The sequence below is a fragment of the Balaenoptera musculus genome, chromosome 3 (genome assembly GCF_009873245.2).
Source record: "Balaenoptera musculus isolate JJ_BM4_2016_0621 chromosome 3, mBalMus1.pri.v3, whole genome shotgun sequence".
Lineage (NCBI taxonomy): Eukaryota > Metazoa > Chordata > Mammalia > Artiodactyla > Balaenopteridae > Balaenoptera > Balaenoptera musculus.
The window spans coordinates 44,238,528-44,249,505 of record NC_045787.1 but is presented as its reverse complement, the minus strand read 5'-3'; positions in this window follow the sequence as shown (position 1 = coordinate 44,249,505).

Here is a 10,978-nt window from a genome sequence, read left to right as displayed (position 1 = left end):
AGCAGGATAAACCCAAGGAGAAACATGCTTAGACACACAGTAATCAATTTGACAAAAATTAAAGACAAAGAAAAATTATTGAAAGCAACAAGGGAAAAATGACAAATAACATACAAGGGAACTCCCATAAGGTTAACAGATGATTTCTCAGCAGAAACTCTACAAGCCAGAAGGGAGTGGCATGATATATTTAAAGTGATGAAAGGGAAGAACCTACAACCAAGATTACTCTATCCGACAATATTCAAAGGAGAAATCAAAAGCTTTAGAGACAAGCAAAAGCTAAGAGAATTCAGCACCACCAAACCAGCTCTTCAACAAATGCTAAAGGAACTTCTCTAAGTGGGAAACACAAGAGAAGAAAAGGACCTAGAAAAACAAACATATAACAATTAAGAAAATGGTAATAGAAACATGCATATCAGTGATTACTTTAAATGTAAATGGATTAAATGCTTCAACCAAAAGACACAGGCTTGCTGAATGGATACAAAAACAAGACCCATATATATGTTGCCTACAAGAGACCCACTTCAGACCTGGGACACAGACAGACTGAAAGTGAGGGAATGGAAAAAGATATTCCATGCAAATGGAAATCAAAAGAAAGCTGGAGTAGCAATACTCATATCAGATAAAATAAACTTTAAAATAAAGAATGTTACAAGAGACAAGGAAGGACACTACATAATGATCAAGGGATCAATCCAAGAAGAAGATATAACAATTATAAATATATATGCACCCAACGTAGAAGCACCTCAATACATAAGGCAACTGCTAACAGCTATAAAAGGGGAAATCAACAGTAACACAATAATAGTGGGGGACTTTAACACCTCACTTACACCAAGGGACAGACATCCAAGCAGAAAATTAATAAAGAAACACAAGCTTTAAATGACACAATAGACCAGATAGGTTTAATTGATATTTATAGGACATTCCATCCAAAAACAGCAGATTACACTTTCTTCTCAAATGCACACAGAACATTCTCCAGGATAGATCACATCTTGGGTCACATATCAAGCCTCAGTAAATTTAAGAAAACTGAAATCATATCAAGCATCTTTTCTGACCACAACACTATGAGATTAGAAATCAATTATAGGGGAAAAAATGTAAGAAACACAAACACATGGAGGCTAAACAATACCTTACTAAATAACCAAGAGATCACTGAAGAAATCAAAGAGGAAATCAAAAAATACCTAGAGACAAATTAAAATGAAAACACGACGATCCAAAACCTACGGGATGCAGCAAAAGCAGTTCTAAGAGGGAAGTTTTTAGCAACACAAGCCTACGTCAAGAAACAAGAAAAATCTCAAATAAACAAACTAAATTTACACCTAAAGGAACTAGAGAAAGAAGAACAAACAAAACCCAATGTTAGCAGAAGGAAAGAAATCATAAAGATCAGAGCAAAAATAAATGAAATAGAAACAAAGAAAACAATAGCAAAGATCAATAAAACTGAGCGATAGAGAGAAGATGGAGGAAGAGTAAGACACGGACATCACCTTCCTTCCCACAGATACAGTAGAAATACATCTACACATGGAACTGCTCCTACAGAACACCCACTGAACGCTGGCAGAAAACGTCCGACCTCCAAGAAGGCAAGAAACTCCCCCCGTACTTGGGTAGGGCAAAAGAAAAAAGAAATAACAGAGACAAAAGAATAGGGACGGCACCTACATCAGTGGGAGGGAGCTGTGAAGGAGGAAAGATTTCCACGCACTAGGAAGCCCCTTCGCGGGCAGAGACTGCGGGTGGCAGAGGGGGAAAGCTTCGGAGCCACGGAGGAGAACGTGGCAACAGGGGTGCGGAGGGCAAAGCGGAGAGATTCCCGCACAGAGGCTCGGCGCCGAGCAGCGCTCACCAGCCCGAGAGGCTTGTCTGCTCACCCGCCGGGGCGGGCAGGGCTGGGAGCTGAGGCTCAGCTTCGGTCGGATCGCAGGGAGAGGACTGGGGTTGGCGGCGTGAACACAGCCTGAAGGGGTTAGCGCACCACAGCTAGCTGGGAGGGAGTCCGGGAAAAAGTCTGCAGCTGCCGAAGAGGCAAGAGACTTTTTCTTGCCTCTTTGTTTCATGGCGCGCAAGGAGAGGGGATTCAGAGCGCTGCCTAAACGAACTCCAGAGACGGGCGCGAGCCGCGGCGATCAGCGCGGACCCCAGAGACGGGCGTGAGACACTGGGGCTGCTGCTGCCGCCTCCAAAAAGCCTGTGTGTGAGCACAGGTCACTCTCCAAACCACCCCTCCCGGGAGCCTGTGCAGCCCGCCACTGCCAGGGTCCCGTGATCCAGGGACAACTTCCCCGGGAGAACGCACTGCGCGCCTCAGGCTGCTGCAACGTCACGCCGGCCTCTGCCGCCGCAGGCTCGCCCTGCCTCCTCTGTACCCCTCCCACCCCGCGGCCTGAGTGAGCCAGAGCCCCCGAGGCAGCTGCTCCTTTAACCCTGTCCTGTCTGGGCGGGGAACGGACGCCCTCAGGTGACGTACATGCAGAGGCGGGTCCAAATCCAAAGCTGAACCCCAGGAGCTGTGCGAACAGAGAAGAGGAGGGGAAATCTCTCCCAGCAGCCTCAGAAGCAGCAGATTAAAACTCCACAAACAACTTGATGTGCCTGCATCTGTTGAATACCTGAATAGACAACGAATCATCCCATATTCAGGAGGTGGACTTTGGGAGCAGGATATATTAATTGTTCCCCTTTTCCTTTTTTTGTGAGTGTATATGTATATGCTTCTGGGTGAGATTTCATCTGTATAGCTCTGCTTTATAATAGCTTTGTTTTACTTCACTATATTATAGCCTCTTTCTTTCTTTCTTTCTTTCTTTCTATTTTTTCTCCCTTTTACTCTGAGCCGTGTGGACGAAAGGCTCTTGGTGCTCCAGCCAGGCATCGGGGCCGTGCCTCTGAGGTGGGAGAGCCAACTTCAGGACACTGGTCCACAAGAGACCTCCCAGCTCCACATAATACCAAATGGCGAAAATCTCTCAGAGATCTCCATCTCAACATCAAGACCCAGCTTCACTCAACGACCAGCAAGCTACAGTGCTGGACACCCTATGCCAAACAACTAGCAAGACAGGAACACAGCCCCATCCATTAGCAGAGAGGCTGCCTAAAATCATAATAAGGCCACAAACACCCCAAAATACACCACCAGACGTGGACGTGCCCACCAGAAAGACAAGATCCAGCCTCATCCACCAGAACTCAGGCACTAGTTCCCTCCACCAGGAAGCCTACACAACCCACTGAACCAACCTTAGCCACTGGGGACCGATACCAAAAACAACGGGAACTACGAACCTGCAGCCTGTGAAAAGGAGACCCCAAACACAGTAAGATAAGCAAAATGAGACGACAGAAAAACACACAGCAGATGAAGGAGCAGGGTCAAAACACACCAGACTTAACAAATGAAGAGGAAATAGGTAGTCTACCTGAAAAAGAATTCAGAATAATGATAGTAAGGATGATCCAAAATCTTGGAAATAGAATAGACAAATGCAAGAAACATTTAACAAGGACGTAGAAGAACTAAAGAGGAACCAAGCAATGATGAAAAACACAATAAATGAAATTAAAATACTCTAGATGGGATCAATAGCAGAATAACTGAGGCAGAAGAAAGGATAAGTGACCTGGAAGATAAAATAGTGGAAATAACTACTGCAGAGCAGGATAAAGAAAAAAGAATGAAAAGAACTGAGGACAGTCTCAGAGACCTCTGGGACAACATTAAACGCACCAACGTTCAAATTATAGGGGTCCCAGAAGAAGAAGAGAAAAAGAAAGGGACTGAGAAAATATTTGAAGAGATTATAGTTGAAAACTTCCCTAATATGGGAAAGGAAATAGTTAATCAAGTCCTGGAAGCACAGAGAGTCCCATACAGGATAAACCCAAGGAGAAACACGCCAAGACACATATTAATCAAACTGTCAAAAATTAAATATAAGGAAAACATATTAAAGGCAGCAAGGGAAAAACAACAAATAACACACAAGGGAATCCCCATAAGGTTAACATCTGATCTTTCAGCAGAAACTCTGCAAGCCAGAAGGGAGTGGCAGGATATACTTAAAGTGATGAAGGAGAAAAACCTACAACCAAGATTACTCTACCCAGCAAGGATCTCATTCAGATGTGACGGAGAAATTAAAACCTTTACAGACAAGCAAAAGCTGAGAGAGTTCAGCACCACCAAACCAGCTTTACAACAAATGCTAAAGGAACTTCTCTAGGCAAGAAACACAAGAGAAGGAAAACACCTACAATAACAAACCCAAAACATTTAAGAAAATGGGAATAGGAACATACATATCGATAATTACCTTGAATGTAAATGGACTAAGTGCTCCCACCAAAAGACGCAGGCTGGCTGAATGGATACAAAAACAAGACCCATATATATGCTGTCTACAAGAGACCCACTTCAGACCTAGAGACACATACAGACTGAAAGTGAGGGGATGGAAAAAGATATTCCATGCAAATGGAAATCAAAAGAAAGCTGGAGTATCAATTCTCATATCAGACAAAATAGACTTTAAAATAAAGACTATTACAAGAGACAAAGAAGGACACTATATAATGATCAAGGGGTCGATCCAAGAGGAAGGTATAACAATTGTAAATATTTATGCACCCAACATAGGAGCACCTCAATACATAAGGCAAATACTAACAGCCATAAAAGGGGAAATCGACAGCAACACAATCATAGTAGGGGACTTTAACACCCCACTTTCACCAATGGAGAGATCATCCAAAATGAAAATAAATAAGGAAACACAAGCTTTAAATGATACATTAAACAAGATGGACTTAATTGATATTTATAGGACATTCCACCCAAAAACAACAGAATACACATTTTTCTCAAGTGCTCATGGAACCTTCTCCAGGATAGATCATATCTTGGGTCACAAATCAAGCCTTGGTAAATTTAAGAAAATTGAAATCGTATCAAGTATCTTTTCTGACCACAACGCTATGAGACTAGATATCAATTACAGGAAAAGATCTGTAAAAAATACAAACACATGGAGGCTACACAATACACTACTTAATAACGAAGTGATCACTGAAGAAGTCAAAGGGGAAATCAAAAAATACCTAGAAAAAAATGACAATGGAGATACGACGACCCAAAACCTATAGGACGCAGCAAAAGCAGTGATAAGAGGGAAGTTTATAGCAATACAAGCCTACCTCAAGAAACAGGAAACATCTCGAATAAACAACCTAACCTTGCACCTAAAGCAATTAGAGAAAGAAGAACAAAAAAACCCCAAAGCCAGCAGAAGGAAAGAAATTATAAAGATCAGGTCAGAAATAAATGAAAAAGAAATGAAGGAAACAATAGCAAAAATCAATGAAACTAAAAGCTGGTTCTTTGAGAAGATAAACAAAATTGATTAAACCATTAGCCAGACTCATCAAGAGAAAAAGGGAGAAGACTCAAATCAATAGAATTAGAAATGAAAAAGGAGAAGTAACCACTGACACTGCAGAAATACAAAAGATCATGAGAGATTACTACAAGCAACTCTATGCCAATAAAATGGACAACCTGGAAGAAATGGACAGATTCTTAGAAATGCACAAACTGCCGAGACTGAACCAGGAAGAAATAGAAAATATGAACAGACCAATCACAAGCACTGAAATTGAAACTGTGATTAAAAACCTTCCAACAAACAAAAGCCCAGGACCAGATGGCTTCACAGGCGAATTCTATCAAACATTTAGAGAAGAGCTAACACCTATCCTTCTCAAACTCTTCCAAAATATTGCAGAGGGAGGAACACTCCCAAACTCATTCTACGAGGCCACCATCACCCTGATACCAAAACCAGACAAAGATGTCACAAAGAAAGAAAACTACAGGCCAATATCACTGATGAACATAGATGCAAACATTCTCAACAAAATACTAGCAAACAGAATCCAACAGCACATTAAAAGGATCATACACCATGATCAAGTGGGGTTTATCCCAGGAATGCAAGGATTCTTCAATATACGAAAAACAATCAATGTGATACACCATATTAACAAATTGAAGGAGAAAAACCATATGATCATCGCAATAGATGCAGAGAAAGCTTTCGACAAAATTCAATACCCATTTATGATAAAAGCCCTGCAGAAAGTAGGCATGGAGGGAACTTCCCTCAACATAATAAAGGCCAGATATGACAAACCCACAGCCAACATTGTCCTCAATGGTGAAAAACTGAAACCATTTCCACTAAGATCAGGAACAAGACAAGGTTGCCCACTCTCACCGCTATTATTCAACATAGTTTTGGAAGTGTTAGCCACAGCAATCAGAGAAGACAAAGAAATAAAAGGAATCCAAATCGGAAAAGAAGAAGTAAAGCTGTCACTATTTGCAGATGACATGATACTATACATAGAGAATCCTAAAGATGCTACCAGAAAACTCCTAGAGCTAATCAATGAATTTGGTAAAGTAGCAGGATACAAAATTAATGCACAGGAATCTCTTGCATTTCTATACACTAATGACGAAAAATCTGAAAGTGAAATTAAGAAAACACTCCCGTTTACCATTGCAACAAAAAGAATAAAATATCTAGGAATAAACCTACCTAAGGAGACAAAAGACCTGTATGCAGAAAATTATAAGACACTGATGAAAGAAATTAAAGATGATACAAATAGATGGAGAGATATACCATGTTCCTGGATTGGAAGAATCAACATTGTGAAAATGACTCTACTACCCAAAGCAATCTACAGATTCAATGCAATCCCTATCAAGCTACCACTGGCATTTTTCACAGAGCTAGAACAAAAAATTTCACAATTTTTATGGAAACACAAAAGACCCCGAATAGCCAAAGCAATCTTGAGAACGAAAAATGGAGCTGGGGGAATCAGGCTCCCTGACTTCAGACTATATTACAAAGCTACAGTAATCAAGACAGTACTGTACTGGCACGAAAACAGAAATATAGATCAATGGAACAGGATAGAAAGCCCAGAGATAAACCCACACACATATGGTCACCTTATCTTTGATAAAGGAGGCAAGAATATACAGTGGAGAAAAGACAGCCTCTTCAATAAGTGGTGCTGGGAAAATTGGACAGATACATGTAGAAGTATGAAATTAGAACACTCCCTGACACCATGCACAAAAATAAACTCAAAATGGATTAAAGACCTAAGTGTAAGGCCAGACACTATCAAACTCTTAGAGGAAAACATAGGCAGAACACTCTATGACATATATCACAGCAAGATTCTTTTTGACCCAGCTCCCAGAGAAATGGAAATAAGAACACAAATAAACAAATGGGACCTAATGAAACTTAAAAGCTTTTGCACAGCAAAGGAAACCATAAACAAGACCAAAAGACAACCATCAGAATGGGAGAAAATATTTGCAAATGAAGCAACTGACAAAGGATTAATCTCCAAGGTTTACAAGCAGCTCATGCAGCTCAATAACAAAAAAACGAACAACCCAATCCAAAAATGGGCAGAAGACCTAAATAGACATTTCTCCAAAGAAGATATACAGATGGCCTACAGACACATGAAAGAATGCTCAACATCATTAATCATTAGAGAAATGCAAATCAAAACTACAATGAGATATCATCTCACACCGGTCAGAATGGCCATCATCAAAAAAATCTAGAAACAATAAATGCTGGAGAGGGTGTGGAGGAAAGGGAACACTCTTGCACTGTTGGTGGGAATGTAAATTGATACAGCCACTATGGAGAACAGTATGGAGGTTCCTTAAAAAACTACAAGTAGAACTACCATACGACCCAGCAATCCCACTACTGGGCATATACCCTGAGAAAACCATAGTTCAAAAAGAGTCATGTACCAAAATGTTCATTGCAGCTCTATTTACAATAGCCAGGACATGGAAGCAACCTAAATGTCCATCATCGGATGAATGGATAAAGAAGATGTGGCACATATATACAATGGAATATTACTCAGCCATAAAAAGAAATGAAATGGAGGTATTTGTAATGAGGTGGATGGAGTTAGAGTCTGTCATACAGAGTGAAGTAAGTCAGAAAGAGAAAAACAAATACAGTATGCTAACACATATATATGGAATGTAAGGGAAAAAAAAAAAAGGCCATGAAGAACCTAGTGGCAAGACGGGAATAAAGACACAGACCTACTAGAGAATGGACTTGAGGATATGGGGAGGGGGTGGGGTGAGATGTGACAGGGTGAGAGAGTGTCATGGACATATATACACTACCAGATGTAAAATAGATAGCTAGTGGGAAGCAGCCGCATAGCACAGGGAGATCAGCTCGGTGCTTTGTGACCGCCTGGGGGGGTGGGATGGGGAGGGTGGGAGGGAGGGAGATGCAAGAGGGAAGAGATATGGGAACATATTGTATGTGTATAACTGATTCACTTTGTTATAAAGCAGAAGCTAACACATCATTGTAAGGCAATTATACTTCAATAAAGATGTTTAAAAAAAAGAAAAAAGATCAATAAAACTAAAAGCTGGTTCTTTGAGAAGAGAAACAAAATTGATAAACCATTAGCCAGACTCATCAAGAAAAAGAGGGAGAGGACTCAAATCAATAAAATTAGAAATGAAAAAGGAGAAGTTACAACAGACACCACAGAAATACAAAGCATCCTAAGAGACTACTACAAGCAACTCTATGCCAATAAAATGGACAACCTGGAAGAAATGGACAAATTCTTAGAAAGGTATAACCTTCCAAGAATGAACCAGGAAGAAACAGAAAATATGAACAGACCAATCACAAGTAATGAAATTGAAACTGTGATTAAAAATCTTCCAACAAACAGAAGTCCAGGACCAGATGGATTCACAGGTGAATTCTATCAAACATTTAGAGAAGAGCTAACACCCATCCTTCTCAAACTTTTCCAAAAATTGCAGAGGAAGGAACACTCCCAACTCATTCTATGAGGCCACCATCACCCTGATACCAAAACCAGACAAAGATACTACAAAAAAAGAAAATTACAGACCTATATCGCTGATGAATATAGATGCAAAAATCCTCAACAAAATACTAGCAAACAGAATCCAACAGCACGTTAAAAGGATCATACACCATGATCAAGTGGAATTTATCACAGGGATGCAAGGATTCTTCAATATATGCAAATCAATCAATGTGATATACCATATTAACAAATTAAAGAAGAAAAAACCATATGATCATCTCAATAGATGCAGAAAAAGCTTTTGACAAAATTCAACACCCATTTATGATTAAAAACTCTCCAGAAAGTGGGCATAGAGGGAACCTACCTCAACATAATAAAGGCCATATATGACAGACCCACAGCAAACATCTTTCTCAATGGTGAAAAACTGAAAGCATTTCCTCTAAAACCAGGAACAAGACAAGGTTGCCCACTCTCACCACTATTATTCAACATAGTTTTGGAAGTCCTAGCCATGGCAATCAGAGAAGACAAAGAAATAAAAGGAATCCAAATCGGAAAAGAAGCTGTCACTGTTTGCAGATGACATGATACTACACATAGAGAATCCTAAAGATGCCACCAGAAAACTACTAGAGCTAATCAATGAATTTGGTAAAGTTGCAGGATACAAAATTAATGCACAGAAATCTCTTGCATTCCTATATATTAATGATGAAAAATCTTTAAGAGAAATTAAGGAAACACTCCCATTTACCATTGCAACAAAAAGAATAAAATACCTAGGAATAAACCTGCCTAGGGAGACAAAAGACCTGTATGGAGAAAACTATAAGACAGTGATGAAAGAAATGAAAGATGATGCAAACAGATGGAGAGATATACCATGTTCTTGGATTGGAAGAATCAATACTGTGAAAATGACTATACTACCCAAAGCAATCTACAGATTCAATGCAATCCCTATCAAATTACCAATGGCATTTTTTACGGAACTAGAACAAAAAATCTTAAAATTTGTATGGAGACACAAAGGACCCCAAATAGCCAAAGTAGTTTTGAGGAAAAAAAACGGAGCTGGAGGAATCGGGCTCCTGGACTTCTGACTATACTACAAAGCTACAGTAATCAAGACAGTATGGGGCTTCCCTGGTGGTACAGTCATTGAGAATCTGCCTGCCAATGCAGGGGACACGGGTTCGAGCCCTGTTATGGGAAGATCCCACATGCCGCAGAGCAACTAGGCCCATTTGCCACAACTATTGAGCCTGCGTGTCTGGAGCCTGTGCTCCGCAACTAGGGAGGCCACAACAGTGAAAGGCCCGCGCACCATGATGAAGACTGGCCCCCGCTTGCCGCAACTAGAGAAGAGCCCTCACACAGAAACGAAGACCCAACACAGCCAAAAAAAAAAGACAGTATGGTACTGGCACAAAAACAGAAACATAGATCAATGGAACAGGATAGAAAGCCCAGAGATAAACCCACGCACCTATAGTCAACTAATCTATGACAAAGGAGGCAAGGATATACAATGGAGAAAAGACAGCCTCTTCAATAAGTGGTGCTGGGAAAACTGGACAGCTACATGTAAAAGACTGAAATTAGAACACTCCCTAACACCACACACAAAAATAAACTCAAAATGGATTAGAGACCTAAATGTAAGAGTCGACACTCTAAAACTCTTAGAGGAAAACATAGGAAGAACATTCTTTGACATAAATCACAGCAAGATTTTTTTTGATCCACCTCCTAGAGTAATGGAAATAAAAACAAAAATAAACAACAGGGACCTAATGAAACTTAAAAGCTTTTGCAAAGCAAAGGAAACTACAAACAAGACGAAAAGACAACCCTCAGGATAGGAGAAACTATTTGCAAATGAAGCAACTGACAAAGGGTTAATCTCCAAAATATATAATCAGCTCATGCAGCTCACTATTAAAAAAACAACCCAATCCAAAAATAGGCAGAAGACCTAAATAGACATTTCTCCAAAGAAGAC